The sequence below is a fragment of the Cervus elaphus genome, chromosome 18, assembly GCF_910594005.1.
Source record: "Cervus elaphus chromosome 18, mCerEla1.1, whole genome shotgun sequence".
NCBI classification, from domain to species: domain Eukaryota; kingdom Metazoa; phylum Chordata; class Mammalia; order Artiodactyla; family Cervidae; genus Cervus; species Cervus elaphus.
Genome location: NC_057832.1, coordinates 78,038,111 through 78,054,889, shown reverse-complemented (window position 1 = coordinate 78,054,889; position 16,779 = coordinate 78,038,111). Strand labels below are relative to the sequence as shown.

The window sequence follows — 16,779 nt, the reverse complement described above, 5'->3', positions numbered from 1 at the left end:
GACAGCATCCAGTTTTTGACTCTAAAATTGAAAAGGAACTCAGACAGGGTCCAGGAGAGCAACACAGATGCTATCAGAAGGTTATAAAATAGGACCAGGGAGAAAAGGTTAAAGATACTGAGATTATTTAGCTTTGGAAAGAGAATGATGATGGGTGACTTAATAGTGTTCAAAAGAGTCTGTAAGTGCTGTATTCTGGGAGGTTATTTTTTAAAAAGTCAAAACCCTCACATACTCACTTGATCCATGATCTCTTAGATTTTTTTCTTACAGGGAGTGATTCTGGGTATTTTTCTATTATTTCTTCATTTATTTGGGAGGTTGGAAGGGTGGGAAATAAAGAGGAGATTAAGGGAAGGCAGTTCCATTCTGGACTCTTGAATCCTTGGGAACAGACCTTCAGTAGCAGGACAAGAAAAAGAACATTCATGTGGAGTTGGAGTTTGGCTTATGGGGATTTCTGGACCCTCTAAATAAATTCACTTAATTTTGTTACTGCTTCCCTAAAAATGCAGCTACTTGCTTAAAAGTGGAGTTCCCCACCCCGTCCTCTACTTTTTCCGCCTGTGACAGTGAGACTGGTTAGGTCAGGAGGGACCAGCCATTCTGACCTCTTTCTTTCAGCAGCACCCAGGTAAAAAAATGATGGCATTTGTCCTCAAATTCCCAGAGAATTTTATTGTGAAGCCTGGTCGAATTGAATTAAATATTAAACTTTACAATTTTTAAGGAAGTCACTAAATGTTAAAATAGGAATAGTTTCCAAATTCAAAGTTTTGATTCTCTTAAGTGGATTGAAAGGTGAGGCAACTGAAAACTATTGGAAATATATAATTCTGAGTCCTAGATTGGAACAGTAGGTTTTGAGCTTTGTAAATAAAAGGACTGTAGATTGCAAACATCCAGAAAATGAGAGGGGCTGTTTTTCTATGTGTGTAATTCCCAAGGAATAAAAGTGATAAAGTTAGTGACTCAGTTGTGTCTGACTCTTTTTGACCCCATGGACTGTAGCCCACTAGGCTCCTCTGTTCATGGGATTCTCCAGGCTAGAATATCAGAGTAGGGTACCATTCCCTTCTTCAGGGATCTTCCTGACCCAGGGATCAAACCTGGGTCTCCTGCATTGCAGGAGGATTCTTTACCATCTGAGCCATGAGGGAAGCCCAGAGAAGTGATACTGTCAGGTTAATTTTTATGTAACTCAGTCTGCATTAATGAAGTGGAAAAGTGAAGTAATTCTTTGACCAGGGCTGCCTGGTGTTATGGACTGAATTGTATCCCTTCAAAAAATGCTGAAATCCTAATCCCTAGTCCCTATGAATGTGATCTTGTTTGGAGTTAGGGTCTTTGCACTGGATCAAGTTAAAATGAGGCCATGAGGGCGACCCCTAATCCAGTATGACTATGTCTTTATAAAAAAGGTGAAACTTGGACACAGAGACAAAGACACAGGGGAAGTGCCATGTGAAGCCTGGACTTACCTGACACAAACCAAGGCACACCAAAGATTTCAGCCAAAGCACCAGAAGCCAGGGGAGATGCTTGGAACCAATTCTCCCTCATAGCCTTCAGAAAAAACCAGCTCTGCTGACACCTTGGTTTTGGACTTGTAGCCTCTAAGACTGTGAGACAATACATTTCTATTGTTGAAACCAACTGATATGTGGCATTTGTTATGACAGACACAGGAAATCTACATATCTGGGTCACTGAATCAATCTTGACCTTCTTCAGCAAATAGAACCCTGACAATGGATATGAACATTCAGAAAATTAAGATCATGACATTCGGTTCCATCACTTCATGGCAAATAGATTGGGAAATAATGGAAACAGTGAGAGACTTTATTTTGGGGGGCTCTAAAATCACTGCAGATGGTGACTGCAGCCATGAAATTAAAAGACACTTGCTCAAAAAAAAAAAAAGAAAAAGACACTTGCTCCTTGGAAGAAAAGCTATGACAAACCTAGATAACATATTAAAAAGCAGAAACATTACTTTGCCAACAAAAGCACATCTAGTCAAAGCTATAGTTTTTCCAGTAGTCACGTATGGATGTGAGAGTTAGACCATAAATAAAATTGAGTGCCGAGGAATTGATGCTTTTGAACTGTGGTGTTGAAGAAGACTCTTCAGAGTCCCTTGGACTGCAAGGAAATCCAACCAGTCCATCCTAAAGGAGATCAGTCCTGAGTGTTCATTGGAAGGACTGATGCTGAAGCTGAAACTCCAATACTTTGGTCACCTGATGCGAAGAACTGACTCATTTGAAAAGACCCTGATGCTGGGAGAGATTGAAGGTGGGAGGAGAAGGGGATAACAGGATGAGATGGGTGGATGGCATCACCAGCTCGATGGACATGAGTCTGAGTGAGCTCTGGGAGTTGGTGAAGGACAGGGAAGCCTGTCGTGCTGCAGGCCATGGGGTCGCCAAGAGTCAGACGTGACTGAACGACTGACCTGAACTGAAGGGTTTCATGTTCTCCAAGTTTCAGAGGTTTGCAGCACATATCGAACAGGATTCCTTTCCTTAACTTTTCCCACCCTTCGTCCCATACTAAATCATAGTTTCAGGGCTGGATATTTATTTACTAAAAGTCCTAGATAGCCACAGATTTTATTTTCCAAATACTTTTTCAAACTTCTCTTTGCTATCTCCTTATTTCAGAATAGCCATCAATATAATCATTGATGCACTGTATTAGTTCAGTGTTCCAGCCTCCAGATGTCTGTTTGGGGATAGGTTTGCATCTGCAGTCCATGGGGTTGCAAAGAATTGGACACAACTGAGTGATTGAACTGAACTGAACTTGCATCTGTTAGAGATGAAATAATTGTCATCATTGCTTTTCCTCTTGAAAAATTACTTAGGAGCAAACAAATTATTTTCCTTGTCTCCTGATGCATTTCAAACAAAGTCATCCTTTTATTCTATCAACAGCAAAAACCAAGCATTTGTCAAAAGCTGGAGTTAGTTAAAGGGCTGGTGACAACAAAGGAAACATGTAAGCTCATTGCCTTTCAACCTTTTGTATTTATATACAATTAATTTTTGTTTTCCTGTAGACTGGCCAGGGACAAAATGTTGCCGCAAAGTTTATCTTCATTCTCCTAACCTTAGGCCTCACCTCTTATTGCCATATCGAGGCACTGCATTTATGCCTGTGCAGGCAGCCAGATATTATCACCAATATTCGGGCCATCACAATTTGAATTCATTACTGCAGGAGTTTAGTGCTTTCCCAGCTGGAGACCTGAAAGCCATCTATAGCCTTCCTTCCTGCCGTTTGAACACATTATGCAAACCCTCCCCGGTCGTGGGCAGCCTGAGCCCAGCAAAAATACTCATCCTCTTAAGAAAGCCTATGAAGAAGTGCACTCAAGAGGCCGTGTCAGGCCAGGTGGCCACCTCAGAGAAGCTGGCCACTGCCCGCATTAGCTACTTCTGTGGGGCAGACTGCAGGTCACCTGTCTCCTCAGCATGACCATACCCTTTGTCCAGCGCAGTCAGTCAACCTGAAATACTAACTGGTGAAGGCCTATGGGCTTAAGACCAGGGCACTTTCTGAACAAGTCTAGACACGTCGTTTTTCCTGCTTCAATGTTCACTCATGCCTGAGAGGAACTAACAGGTGGCAGTCATCACTGACTTACTGCCTTTGCCTGCCCAGGGCCCCACATCTGTAAAAGGACAGATGTTTATTGCCTGGTCTTGTCATTCTGTTTTGGGAAACCTGGCCTAATTTAAAGTACAACTCACATGTGCTGATGAGGCTGGCAAAGACAGCTACTTACTTAGCTAATTATATATTCTTTCCTCTTCCTTACCCACAGCTCCATTTTAATTCAGGGCAGCGATAGACCCACTTAAAACTCCTTTGGATCAAGGAATGATCCTTTGGATCTAGAAGTGGTGTAATTCTGACCGATGAAATGAAAGCAAAATCCTACAGTGTGAGGACTCTGTGAAAGCCCTTGTTTTCTTATTTAAAGGGCATAGTCTCAGTTGGCACTCACTTGTTTTTCCTCCCCTTTTCCTTCTTCCTGCTAAGTTTGCAGGTGTATTTTCTAGAGTAATGCTGTGTAACAAAACATCCTCTGATGATGGAAATGTGCTATATCTGCACTGGCCAACATAGTAACCATTTGCCCCTTGTGACAATTAAACATGTGAAATATAGCTAGTGTAACTGAGGAACTGAATTTTCAATTTAATTTAAACGGAAATAACCACATGTGACTAACTGCTTCATATAGTGGGGTAGGAAAGTGTAGCATCAATTTTTCAAGCAAGGGTGACAGCAGCCCTCTTAAGGATGGCAGCCTGGACTGGGAAGAGGAGCCTTTGCACAGGTCCCCAGGTCAGCGTGGCAGCAGTGCAGCCCGGCACTGCTTATTACGTGAGATAAACAGACCCTGGTTCAGTTAAATCACGGATGCTGGGTTTCTGTTAGATGCAGTTTTATGGGATCATACCAGGTGCTCTGACCAAAATGTTCAGATACTCAAGTGTAACCTCTGGCAGAACCAGCTCTTGAAGCAAGTTGAATGACATAATAATGACCCTGTGTAACTATGATGCTTTCTCTTGGTGGGGCATCTGGCATTTCAATGAAATCTTTCTCCCCTAGTCCGCATTTTGGATTTGCATTTCTAAGTGCTTTTTAACCATGTACCTATGGTCCTTGTACTCAAAGCATGGCAGCTTATCGCGTGGGCACTAGAATCAGGTTCCTTGGTTTTGCACCCTGGCACCACACTTACTGTACAGCCTTGAGGAGGCTACGTCACTTTTAGGTACTTTGGTTTTCTCAGCTGTAAAATGGGGCTAATCATATGTTCACCTTTTAGGGTTATCGTAAAGATGAAAATGAGGCGATGCCAGATACAGTGACTGGCACAGTGTAAGCACCTCATGAATGTTAGCTGCTATTATGGTTATTATTTCCTAGCTTGTGGTCAGAGTTACTACTTACTTAAAGCAAGGCATTTAAAAATGTATTCCCGGGAAGATCAAAATAATTAGTACCAGAACCCTGATCTCTTAACTCCCAGATCAACCCTTTCCCCCCTGACACTTTGGGAACATGGCACCATAAAATCTACATTCTTTCTATCCTATGACTGTTCATTACCTGAGGAATTCACCTATCTTCAGAACTTTTTGTATTATATAGGGGCTAAGGTAAATAACAGCCCCAATTATTCATGATCTTTAGCTTTCCTGTTGCCAAAATAGGTCCATGGAAAGAGAACAGAGGCTTCAAAACAAATAGTTTGAATCCTAACTGCCAATAATAGCTTTTGTGACCTTGTGCAAACTAATTTCTCTGCACCTGTTTTTCCTCCTCTCTAATGTAAGAGTAATAGGATGTTTGTGAGGGTTACGTTGAGTGAAATATATGTATAAGGCAACTGTCAGGGTGGGAAGTTATAAATGTTAACTCTCCTTTTGTGAAGCCCTCTTCTTTTTTAAAAGTGTTATTATTTATTTATTTAACCTGTCTAGTGCTGTTGTTTGCTTTATAAAATTATAAGAGGAAAGAAAGCATTGCTTTGTCATCAACAAATAATGAGAATCCAAATCAAACCAGTAAAAGAGTGACAACCACATAAGCTGATTTTTTTTTTTAATAGATCTGTTAACTGCTGCCCATCAACACACTTCCGGCCTTCTGGTTGTCACAGCCAATTCGTTTTCTCTGTTATCAGACAGGAGATGGGGGAACATCACATCCCAGACGACTTCAAGGTCAACATGAAGTTGGATGCAGCCCTGGGAGAAGATCTGATTAAGGTCCTGGAGAATATGAGGCAGGAATATGAGTTTGTAACAGAGACGAAGCATCCAGACTTGACTGCTTGGTTTAAAGAGCAGGTAAAAGAAAGATGCCCAAACTTCTCAGAAGTCCCATTTCCAAAGGGTCTCAATGTCAGTGCCTCTGCTTTTGGTTTGGTCTCACGGTTGGCTGCTATGGCCCAGGAGGTGGCCTGTCCAACAACTGTACAGGGTAGCCAAAGTGACATCCATGAGCCAAAGGGCACTTTCCAGACCCTAAAGACTGGCCTGCAGGCACAGTGCAACAGGACGACTCTGATCTGGGAAAGTGCTGCATCAGGTACTGCCTCCTCCAGAAAGCTGTGAAGCGTTCTTCTTGATAGCTTTTCCTAAGAAGGAAAACATCTTAATATCTTAAGAGCAGTTATTTCTGGCTGAGGTAGAACAGCTGGGTTCTAACTGTCTCAAAGAAGATTTAGGGGTTATAGCTATTATCATATAATCATAGGCTCAGAAAGGGCTTGAGAGATCTTCCCGTTGAGACCTTCTGTATCATTGAGAAAACCTTGACCCACAAAGGTCAGGGACTCTGAATCTTAAAGCTCTAAAAGAGTGGAGTAGTCATTTTATTTCAACTTATCTAAAAATTTCTGTAGAACATCCCCAGGGAAGTACTGCCTTATCAAATTCTCACTTTAGGAGATTTTGTCTTTTCAAAAAGACTTTTCCCTACTCCATGGATGTGGAGCGTTGACTAAACATGAGAGTCAAGAGTTTTTCAGCAGTGGGGAGAGAAACAGAGGCAGTGGCTGGGAGAGGCTCTGCCTAGTGTAAAAACTGTCTGGTACCAAGTCTCTTTGGGTCAAGTCTGTCTGGGAGCCTTGGGATCCAGATGTAGCTCTGCCACTCAGTAGGAGTGTGACCTTGGGTACGTAGATTAAAATTTCCCCTTGCTGTGTTCTTCTTCTCAAAATGGGGGCTCTAATACCCACTTTCAAGCAAAGATGTGTTGATCAGATGAGATCATATGCCTGGAAGCATTTTGTAAAGTGTAGATTGCTCTGGTGAAATAGGGGATCATCACATTTTCTAGCAGGTATGAATGAAATCTCTCCAGCAGATTTAGATCTTTCCAAAATGCTGTGCCTACGTACATGTGTGAACACTACGGAACCCTTACAATTTCCTTCATTTTGCATGTAGATTTTGCCTCTCTTCCTTGAATTCTAGAAAATTGGCAGTATGAACGTAGACATGTCTCTATTTCTGGAAGTACAGAATCTAAGACTCTTACAGAATTACACATTTCTTTTGTATTTTGAGACTCTTAAATCACCACAGATAACTCAGTTTCTTAAGGGAACTCATGGTGAATTATGATCTACTGTGAACTTGCTGGCAATGGACTCACTTATGAGAAGGGAGAAGAGTTAGTGGTTGAAAATGACTCACAAGTTTCTCCACTCTAACCTGGGAATTCTCTCTGAAAAATACCATCTCTGCTTAGCCCTGGAAGTTCTGGCTGCCACATTTTGTCTGATCACTGTAATGTATTTGTCCTCAGCATGACATAATGACATCACCAATGAATTCTTTCTAATTGACTGAGGGTAACGTAATTAAATTCAACTGCTCCATATTTTGAAGAGTGTGTATCTCTGCATGATTTTATTGGGGGTAAGTGAGTTCTAAGCACAGATCATTCTGTGTGCTGGTATACAGCTTTGCTTCACAGTACCTCAAACAACTTGAGTTACACTTCAGAATAAATGCAAGCTCATATTCAGATACACAATATAGATAGATGTCCATATTAGTAGTTCATTGCTAAGATGTTGCTTCTAACAGTGTAAAAACGTACCTGTGTGACAAGAACTCAACTGAATTATAGTTATATAATTATAATTGTCTCTACATATGATTAACTTTGATTGGTTTTAGGTGAGGAATTGGGCCAAAAACTACTTGTAAAATTAGAGCTTAGAATTAAAAAAAATTTCTTGATAATTGAAACTTATAGCTGAGGAATTAAAGCAGTAGAGAAACAAATGACTCATCTAGTATCATTTGGGAAAAGAAGTAGGATTATACTCACTGGACTGAAATTTCCAGGTGGTTCTATTGTTTTCTGAGCAAAGGAAGAATATCCAGGTAATTTTTCAACCTCTCGACCTACTATCTCAGAAATTATTGACCTGCTCATTTTTTAAAATGATGTCTCAACAATCTAGTATTAACTAATCTATTTCTCCAGTCAAGCTTTATTGGGCAACAAGTTTGCTAAAGACATGAGGGTGGGGGGTGGGGGGTTGATTCTACTTTATTTTATTAACATTAACAGTTTATATCTGATGTAGGACATCTTGAAGTCCTTTGGGAGTCTATTATTTTCAGAAAAATTTTCTATTAATATATTCAGCATCCTGAATAGTTTAGTTATCTTGTGTCTCTTCAAATGAGGTAAAAATTCAGACTGTGATCAATTGATGCTGTCCTCTGTATCCAGAAATGATATCATCTATGACACTAGAGAGTCTTGTCCCCACACCTTGTAATGTAATATGCACTGGTTTTAAGCTCCTTCTTCCTTTGGGGAGTATGTTCATTGTAAAAGGCAGTACAGGGAAACAAGGAAGCAGAAACGTGCCCCAAGATCTGCTGGTCTCACCCTACTTATGTGTCCCACTTGTCTGGTGTAATAAGATGCTCCACTGACAGTCCCAGATGAACCTGTCCTGAAGTTCACCCGTTGCAAACTACTCTCCCCTGTGGTGGACTCTGGGTTTGGCTCATGTGACTTAATTTGGCCAATCATTAGCAAGTCTGATGCAAGTAGAAACTTGGTAAGCACTTGCACATTGGAATGCTCCCTTTTGGCACCATGACACCACCATTCTATGGGGAAGCCCATATTAGCCTCATGGAGAATCCAAATGAAGGAAAACAGACCTCAAACATGTAACCTCTGTGAAGTCATTTGAGCCATCCCAGCTGAAGCCCCACATGCCATGGAACAGGGACAAGCTGTTTTTACTTTTTCCTGCTTGAATTTCTCACCCAGAGAATGGTGAATAAATCTATTTGTATTGTGTTAGGCTCCTAAGTTTGGAGTGGGTTTGATTCAGCCGTGGATAATAGACAGGAGTAAGTATAGTGTGGGCTTCGCAGGTGGCAAAGTAGTAAAGAATGAAGGAGATGCAGGAGATGCAGGTTCAATCCCTGGGTGGGGAAGAATCAGAGAAGGAAATGGAAACCCTCTCCAGTATTCTTTTCTGGAGAATTCCATGGACAGAGGAGCCTGGTGAGCTACAGTCCAGGGGATTGCAAAAAGCCAGACATGACTTAGTGTTGTCTTACAACAACAATGAAGTATAGAGGGGTAGTTCAGGGCATGCTCTCTGGTGCCTCACTGTCTGAGTCTGAATCCTTACAGACTTGCTCTGTGACCTTGAGCAAGTTACTTACTTCCTTTGCACCTCAGTTTCCTTGGTGGCAAGATGGGAATAATACTAGTGCCTAATTACATTATAGGTTGCTGTGAGCATTAAATGGTTTCATACAGGTTTGTGTGAAAGTTGCTCAGCTGTGTCTGAGTCTTTGTGACCCCGTGGACTATACAGTCCATGGAATTCTCCAGGCCAGAATACTGGAGTGGGTAGCCTTTCCCTTCTCCTGGGGATCTTCCCAATCTAGGGATCAAACCCAGGTCTCCCGCATTACAGGAGGATTCTTTACCAGCTGAGCCACCAGGGAAACCCAAGAATACTAGAGTGAGTAGCCTATCCCTCTCCAGTGGATCTTCCAGACCCAGGAATGGAACCAAGGTCTCCTGCATTGCAGGTGGCTTCTTTGCCATCTGAGCTACCAGGAGGCACTTAGATCAGTGCCTGGCCCCTAGCAAGCACCCTATGTCTGTGAGCAGCAGCTATGTTTCTAGAGCCAGCTCCCAGTGAGATTACCTTGGTCACAGAGCTGCAGCTGGATGAAGCTGGGGGCTGCTGGCAGGGGCTGAGGCATATGAGAACAGAAAGATGCTTTTGATAATGGGCTGACTGCATGGAATTCACTGGAGTTGGAGTCCTTGCAGTGCTGGAATGAAGAGCTATCATTCCTCTCAAGTCCCTTCTCTTCTGGAGGCTGTTTCAATTCAAAGGGGAGACTGATGCATGGTTTAGATAACTGTGTGGGAGCCACAGGTATTGAACTGGATTTAGGACTTGCCCTGATGGATTTGGTGTTGCCCTGAATTAGCTTCACGGGGTTGAAATAAGTCACTTAGTCCCTGTGGACTTCAGTGCCACATCTGTTAAAGGAGGGAGGGTCAGCCTCACACACCTGAGTTGCTTGACCCACCTTTGTAATGAAATGACGATAGGCCAGATGTTAGACCCATGAAGAAGCTTTTGAGAGCAGATGATGCCCCATACTCCTCAGTCAGTGCCAGAGACTGATTCCAGAGCTCATCCCCAGACCAGTTTGAGAGCATCATTTAGAGCTCTCTGTAGACCTGCCCTCTTCCATCTCACTGCTTGCTTCCGCTGTAGCTGTCCCCACCTCCTACCTCAGCACCACTATCATCACCTCTGCCTGAGGCCACATTTGTGTTGTATTCACCATTGTATTTTCAGGGCCATCACTTAGTAGGTGCTCAGTAAATATTTGGTAAAAAAAACAAAGTAAATCACCCATGATTGTCCAGAAAATGGGGGTGTTCCTTGACTCCCTACTGACCTTCTTATTAACTCAGGAGGAGGCAGGTGCTACAAGGAAGACCAAGCAGTCCCAGAGGAGCTCATAGGAGGGTGATGAGGAGCTGGACAATGGGCTTCTGGGATTTAGAGTTAAGCGTAGATTGTTCCCAAATCTTCAGAATGTTTCAGGCCTTTATAGCATCAAGGAAGAGTCCTTGGAGCTCTTCAAATATAGCAGCTAAGTTTGATAAAAGCTCCTGCTGTATACATGACCACATAGCCATAAAGGTCAAAGCCTTTCCCCTCCCTCACACAAGATGATAAATACTGATAAATACCAGCGGTAGCCTGAGCCGGTCTGAAAGTGTGTTGGGCACTTTGCCACATGTGGTCCGCTGATTGAGTCATTTTATTTATAAAGTCTGCTTTTAAAGCTTCCATTTATTAAATTTTCAATAGATATCAAACTGTGCTGAGGGCTTTAGTAATTAATCGGGTTTCCCAGGTGGTGTTAGTGGTAAAGAACTTGCCCTCCAATGCAGGAGACGCAAGAGACACGGGTTTGATCCCTGGAATGGTAAGATCCCCTGGAGAAGGAAATGGCAACCCACTCTAGTATTCTTGGATGGGATATCCCATGGACAGAGGAGTCTGGCAGGTTACAATCCGTGGAAATGCAGAATTGGACACGACTGCACATGGACACACACATACACATTCATCTATTTCCAATGTTTCTAGGACTTTTGATTTGAAAATACAGCAAAGTGCTATTATGAAATTCTGAATTATTTCATTGATCTATTCTCCTGTCAAATCTAGTGTTTCCATGTGGGAATTCCTTCCTGACATTTCTCAAAACATTTAGATATTTTTCTGGATCCCCGGAAGTATAATGAGTGCCAATCATGTAAAGGCACTGCAGTGAGGATTGTAAATAGGACATAATCCCTGTTTTCACAGAGCTTATAAAATATGTCATCTAACCTTCATGACAGCCCTACAAGTAGTTGTTATTCCCATTTTACAGAAGAGGAAACTGAGGCAGCAACCGACACTGGTCCATTGTATCCCTCTTTATCATCAGAGTTGCAATTTATCCAACAAGAAAGTTTTTGTTTTGAATTATTCAGTGCATGTGTTTCATCATTCTGAGCTATTTCTATGTGTCAGTCTTCCATTCACTTGCTGCCCTGGAAATCCAACATTCTAAGTTGCTGAGGCAGGATGGTAAGACAAGTAACTGGGGTAAACAGCCCAGAATAATACACTTAGTATTCACTACCCTGCATTCTTGTTGCTAACATACTCTGGGAATTTGCTACCCTAGGCAGGGGAGTTATTGACTTTTTGCTAAGATTTTTCTGACAATGCTAAACGTAAGATTTGAAAACTGCATAAAATGAGCATACATGAAATTATGAAGAAAATCTGGAGACATTTTCTACCTGTATAAAATCCAGGATCTTTTTGTTTCTTTACGTTTAGCATGAGAAAATGCACGCCATGAAGCTGAGGCTGAAGGCAACATAAATATTCTGGGATGTTTCCTTCATCTTCTCCCATTTGGTGAGCTAGTCAATAACCTATTTTTCAAGCTTACTACATAAAGAACATTATGTGTGTTTTGGGAGTGGGGGATTTAGTTTAATTCCTTCCTTGTATTTATTGAAAATGTATTACATATAAGGCAGTGTTATGTGCTGTGACAGATCATTCATCTTCCATGGGAACTGACAACAACTTGAGGAATAGTGGCAGCTCAAGGGTGTGTCAACAGAGCCTTGAGAGCACGTTGGATCTCAACAGGTAGACATGCGTGGATGGACACCCGTTCTGAAGGCTTGGTGTGAACAAAGGCATAGCGGAGAAAATGTACAGTTGTGTTCAGTGACGAGTGTAGCCAGTCTGGAGCTTTGCAGGTGTGGGGCCTAGGAGGAAGAGAGAGAGAAGTTGATTCACTGGCAAAGTAGACTGCATTTTTGGATGACAAGTTTGTTCTGTAACACAGTGGGAAGAAATCAAAAGTTGTGAACAGAAGATGAAATGATTCTGTTCTTTTGGAAAAAGAAGCAGACGTAGAATAAGTTGCAGCAACAGCTAGCTGAAGGAAGAAGAGAGAAAAGAAAATGGAGTTGGTTGCAGGGTGAGAAAGAGGAGGAGGTGAAGGGGAAAGGAGAAGTCCTACCCACTTTGCAGTCTCCATGGGAGCATTTGCAATATCATAGGAAACTCATTTGGGGGAGGAGGGGTAAGTAATAAGACTTAGAGATACAAAGAAATTGGGTTTGCAGGCCTTTTGATTTCTGGCTTTGTCCTTGGTTTGCTGGAGTGGTTCAGTTGGGTTATGCATGGCCAGGAAGATCAAGAAGGTTCAGTTCAGTCAGTCTGGGGTTGGGCTTTAAAGGTTGGGTCATTCCATGTTTACCACCCAGGTTTGAGCAGAGGGGAGATGGCTCTGGCCAGCTTCTTGTGCTCCAGACATCCCTTTCCAATGGGCCCACCTGCACTAGATTTTCAGGCCCTGGCCTGAAACTAACTTCGGTCTCCCCAAGATCTGCACCACTAGAGGTTATCAAGATTTTGCAGGGCAGTCTGAGTCAGCAATTGCCATCTCTTTTCTGTTTCTTTTTAATAGTAGAACTGTTTCTTTAAACACACAAAACAATTTATAGTAAAAACAAGCTGTGTCAAACTGACAGATGTGGAGTTACTGTGTTGGAAAGCAGAGATGAGGGGCTGCATAAGTCCCACCCCCAGATATCCCTCAGACATTCTCTGATCATGGAGTGTTCCATGCAACATGGTTTGAACATCCTGTTCTAGGTCTAGTCTTGCCAGAATCAGTTTTGTGACCAGAGATGAAATAGAACTAAGAATTAAGTTCCCAGGGGATCTGTTATTAGGGAAGGGCACTGGTATCTATACAGAGCTGAGGAAGCTGAGGGGCAGAGAGCTGGTGATGAGGTTTAAGAGAAAAGAATGGCTGAAGAACCATTTTTCATGTTCCTCATATTTTTGCTGGGAACTATGGAAAATATAGCAAAATGCTGTTATGAGACTGCATTATTTCACTGCTGTGTTTCTCCTGTCAAAGCTAGTGTGTCCACATGGGAATTCCATCCCAACATTTTTCAGGAAACTTATGTTTTTCTAACCCTGGAGAAGGAAATGACAACCCACTCCAGTATTCTTGCCTGGGAAATACCATGGACAGAGGAGCCTGGTGGGCTACAGTCCGTGGGGTCACAAGAGTCAGATACAACTTAGTGACTGAACCACCACCACCGTGTTTTTTCTAAATCTCCAGGAAAACCTGTCAAGAAATTGGGAAAGAGGAAAAAAGTATAGTTCTCCTGTGAGAACTAAAGATTAATGATCAACTTAGAGCAAGTACTGATTAGAAGGAATCCAATGACACCAAATTGAAAGAAAGCATGACCAAGGAACATTTACTCTCATTTACATGAGAGTTCTGAGGTTAAAGTTGACATTTCCAGGAAACTGGTTAGAAGCACAGAGGGAGACGCTGTTTTAATCTATCAGCCAGCCTTGCTTATAGCTGAGGCCATTGTTATGTATCTGTTCCTGGGCCAGTCTGCTGCTGTTGGTGACTCATTCATGCAGATAAAATAAATATTAATGAATTTATATACATAGTATACTTTATACAAATCCTATGAGTGGTGGTCCAAGAAATAATGAATTTGGAAGCAAGATAAGATCTTAAATGGGGAGTTTAGCCTTTGATTCTTTGTAGTGCTATTAGCTTTGCTAGGACATCTCAATGTTATTTGAATATTACCAAATGTTTGCTGGTGTTTTCCAATGTTTCAATATTTTCCATATGCTATACTTCTTTGTAAATACTGATCAAGTTAATGCTTATTAAGTAAACAATTTTTAAGATATCTATGAAGATGAGTAAAGAGTATGAAGAATATTTAAAGTATTTTAAGAATAGTTTATGGTTTGGGAAATTCCAGAGACTTTCCAGGAATTCCAATTCTGTATTTTGAATTCTGATTAATATTTGTGAAGAGTTTGGAAACATCACCTAGTCCAACATCTGGGCTTTAGGTCTGAGTAATTATTTAAGTGATCTCAATCATCAAGATGGATTCCAGCTTCATTTATGCTATGACAGTGACTCAGTAAACGTTTCTCTTCAGGACTAACTTGGAGCCTGCGTAAGTACTCACAGTTGACTTTGGAAATAAAGATTTTTTTAACCGTTAAAAATGAAGGGTTCAGAGTTTTCTCTGATGGAGCGATTCTTTAATACATCTTTCTAAAATTAAAATGAGAGCCCAGAGACACTAGAGGAGTGTATATATTTAGCTGTGAGTGGCGTGTGTGCATGCACAATGTGAATAAGGGTTCATATTGCCTTCTCTACATCTGAAGGAAAGTGATACTTCTGTCTCTCTCTCTTTTTCCTTTTTAATGTGTTGATTCTTTCTCAGCTCTGAATCACAATATGGTGTTTCAACATATAAGTGATGAACACAAGAACAATGCGAGCTTTGGGTTGACTTATCCTTATGATTTCATTATAACATGCACATATAAGGTAGAACATTTATCATATGTCATTGCTTTTGACTGGCTTTAAACCACAGCTCTATTAAAGGCTTTTTATTAAATAGGTTTGAGTTTGATCATAAAGCAATTCTGCTTCCTGAAATCTCATTTGTCTGAAAGGAGCATTGCATATTTATACTTAACATTTCGGGGTCAAACAATGGAAGGAAGGTGACTGTTTGAATTATTGCACTATTTATAATCAGTGGTTGCAATAAAGCATTATCTCTAAGCTTGACTATCACTGAATATGGTCTTCGAAAATATATTGGTCTCTCTGTCTATTTTATAGCTGGGAGGGAAGCTGTGTTGACTTTTTCTTCTGCCAGAAAAGGAAGGAAGCGATTCTGTGATCTAAGTTGGAGTCTGGAACAGACGGAGAGGATGAACTTAAAATAAATTAACTGAAATGCTGTGTTTACATGACTTTTGACACCATCAACCCAATGTACAGCTAAAAAGTTCTAATACTGCTGGTCTACCCAAGACCTACGTGTCAGTTGATAATATGGTATAAGATTTAAGTTGTATCAGATCCTTGTATTATGCAAAGCCAATGATAAATTTTTGGAGGATGATTGTTCTGATTAAATTCAATCAAAGATGTTGTCTCTAGATAAGGAATGATTTTAATGTAGAGCTGCATGAAGAAAAAGTTTTTCTCAATCCTGTTCACTGTTACAAAGCAGTAAAATAATGATATTCTTGTTTGCTGTTTCTTTGAAGATATGCTAGGTCAATTCAACATTTACATTAATACAATCAGATTGTTAACCAGAAGTATATTTCAAATTATTACATATTAATTATCTATCATGCCATAGCCTTTATAAAATATTTTCAATATCATCTAATCATCAAAACATTGAAATGAGGATTGTTGGTGGGTACCTGAGTTAGGAATAGCAGCAGCAGGTTATATTCTATAAAGAGCTTTCAGTTTCTTTAGACAGTGATTGGAAAGTCTGAACATACATGAGTCTGAGTAGAAAAAATGAGAAAGAGCTGAGAAATCCTTTCCCTGTGGTTTGGGAGTGTACTTTGTTACATATTTCTGGACTTGACTGGATGTACTGGACCCAATCTGATTCACTCTCTTTTTCACATGTTGGGAGGGGTGGTTGTGGTTACAATTATTGTAACTTTTTAAAAAAAATTATGGACAGATTGGATTTCAGATTGCCCAATCACTAATTTAAAAACTGGACATTACCTGACTTGAATGGTTGGACAATGATAAAAAAATTTGTTCATGTTAAAGAAAGCTAGGGGGGAACAATGGGAGGTTATCAATAGGCTGAGAGAGATTCGGGTAGACAGAGCAGACTGGGGTAAAGCACTTGGCTTTCCCATTGGAGAGAAAAAAAATTTCCAATTAGAAATAATGGAATTATGGGATTTTTAAACTTGAAAGGAATAGGAGGCTTTGTTGAATTCATTTTCCCTGGAAATGCCCAAGAGGGTGGAGGTGGTACTTTCTGGAACAAGGGTGGCTGGGTCTTGCTTTGCAGGATGGGGAATGAGGGGAAGAGGAAGTGACTATCCCTTCTCTGTGTGTGGGCTCCATGCCCGCATCAATTGGGTGGCTGGCAGGAGCATTGATAGCCTTGTTTTCAGACTCTTCTGTCCCTAGAAGAGAATGTTCCCAGCGAATACTCTGTTTCTCAGGAGGACCCAGACACTAAACTTACAGGCTCTCCTCCTGCATCTGGATATGAGTTCAA

At 41.1% G+C, this 16,779-nt stretch overlaps 1 long non-coding RNA gene across 2 annotated transcripts in view; it reads left to right on the top strand.

Moving 5' to 3' along the window:
- LOC122674213 overlaps nucleotides 1-6,432 on the top strand; it is a 171,576-nt gene extending 165,144 nt beyond the window's left edge. For both annotated transcript variants that reach the window (XR_006334930.1, XR_006334931.1), the window contains one exon: nucleotides 5,714-6,432. This is a non-coding gene — a long non-coding RNA (uncharacterized LOC122674213). The remainder of the gene's footprint in view (nucleotides 1-5,713) is intronic.
- Nucleotides 6,433-16,779: the final 10,347 nt, after the last annotated feature.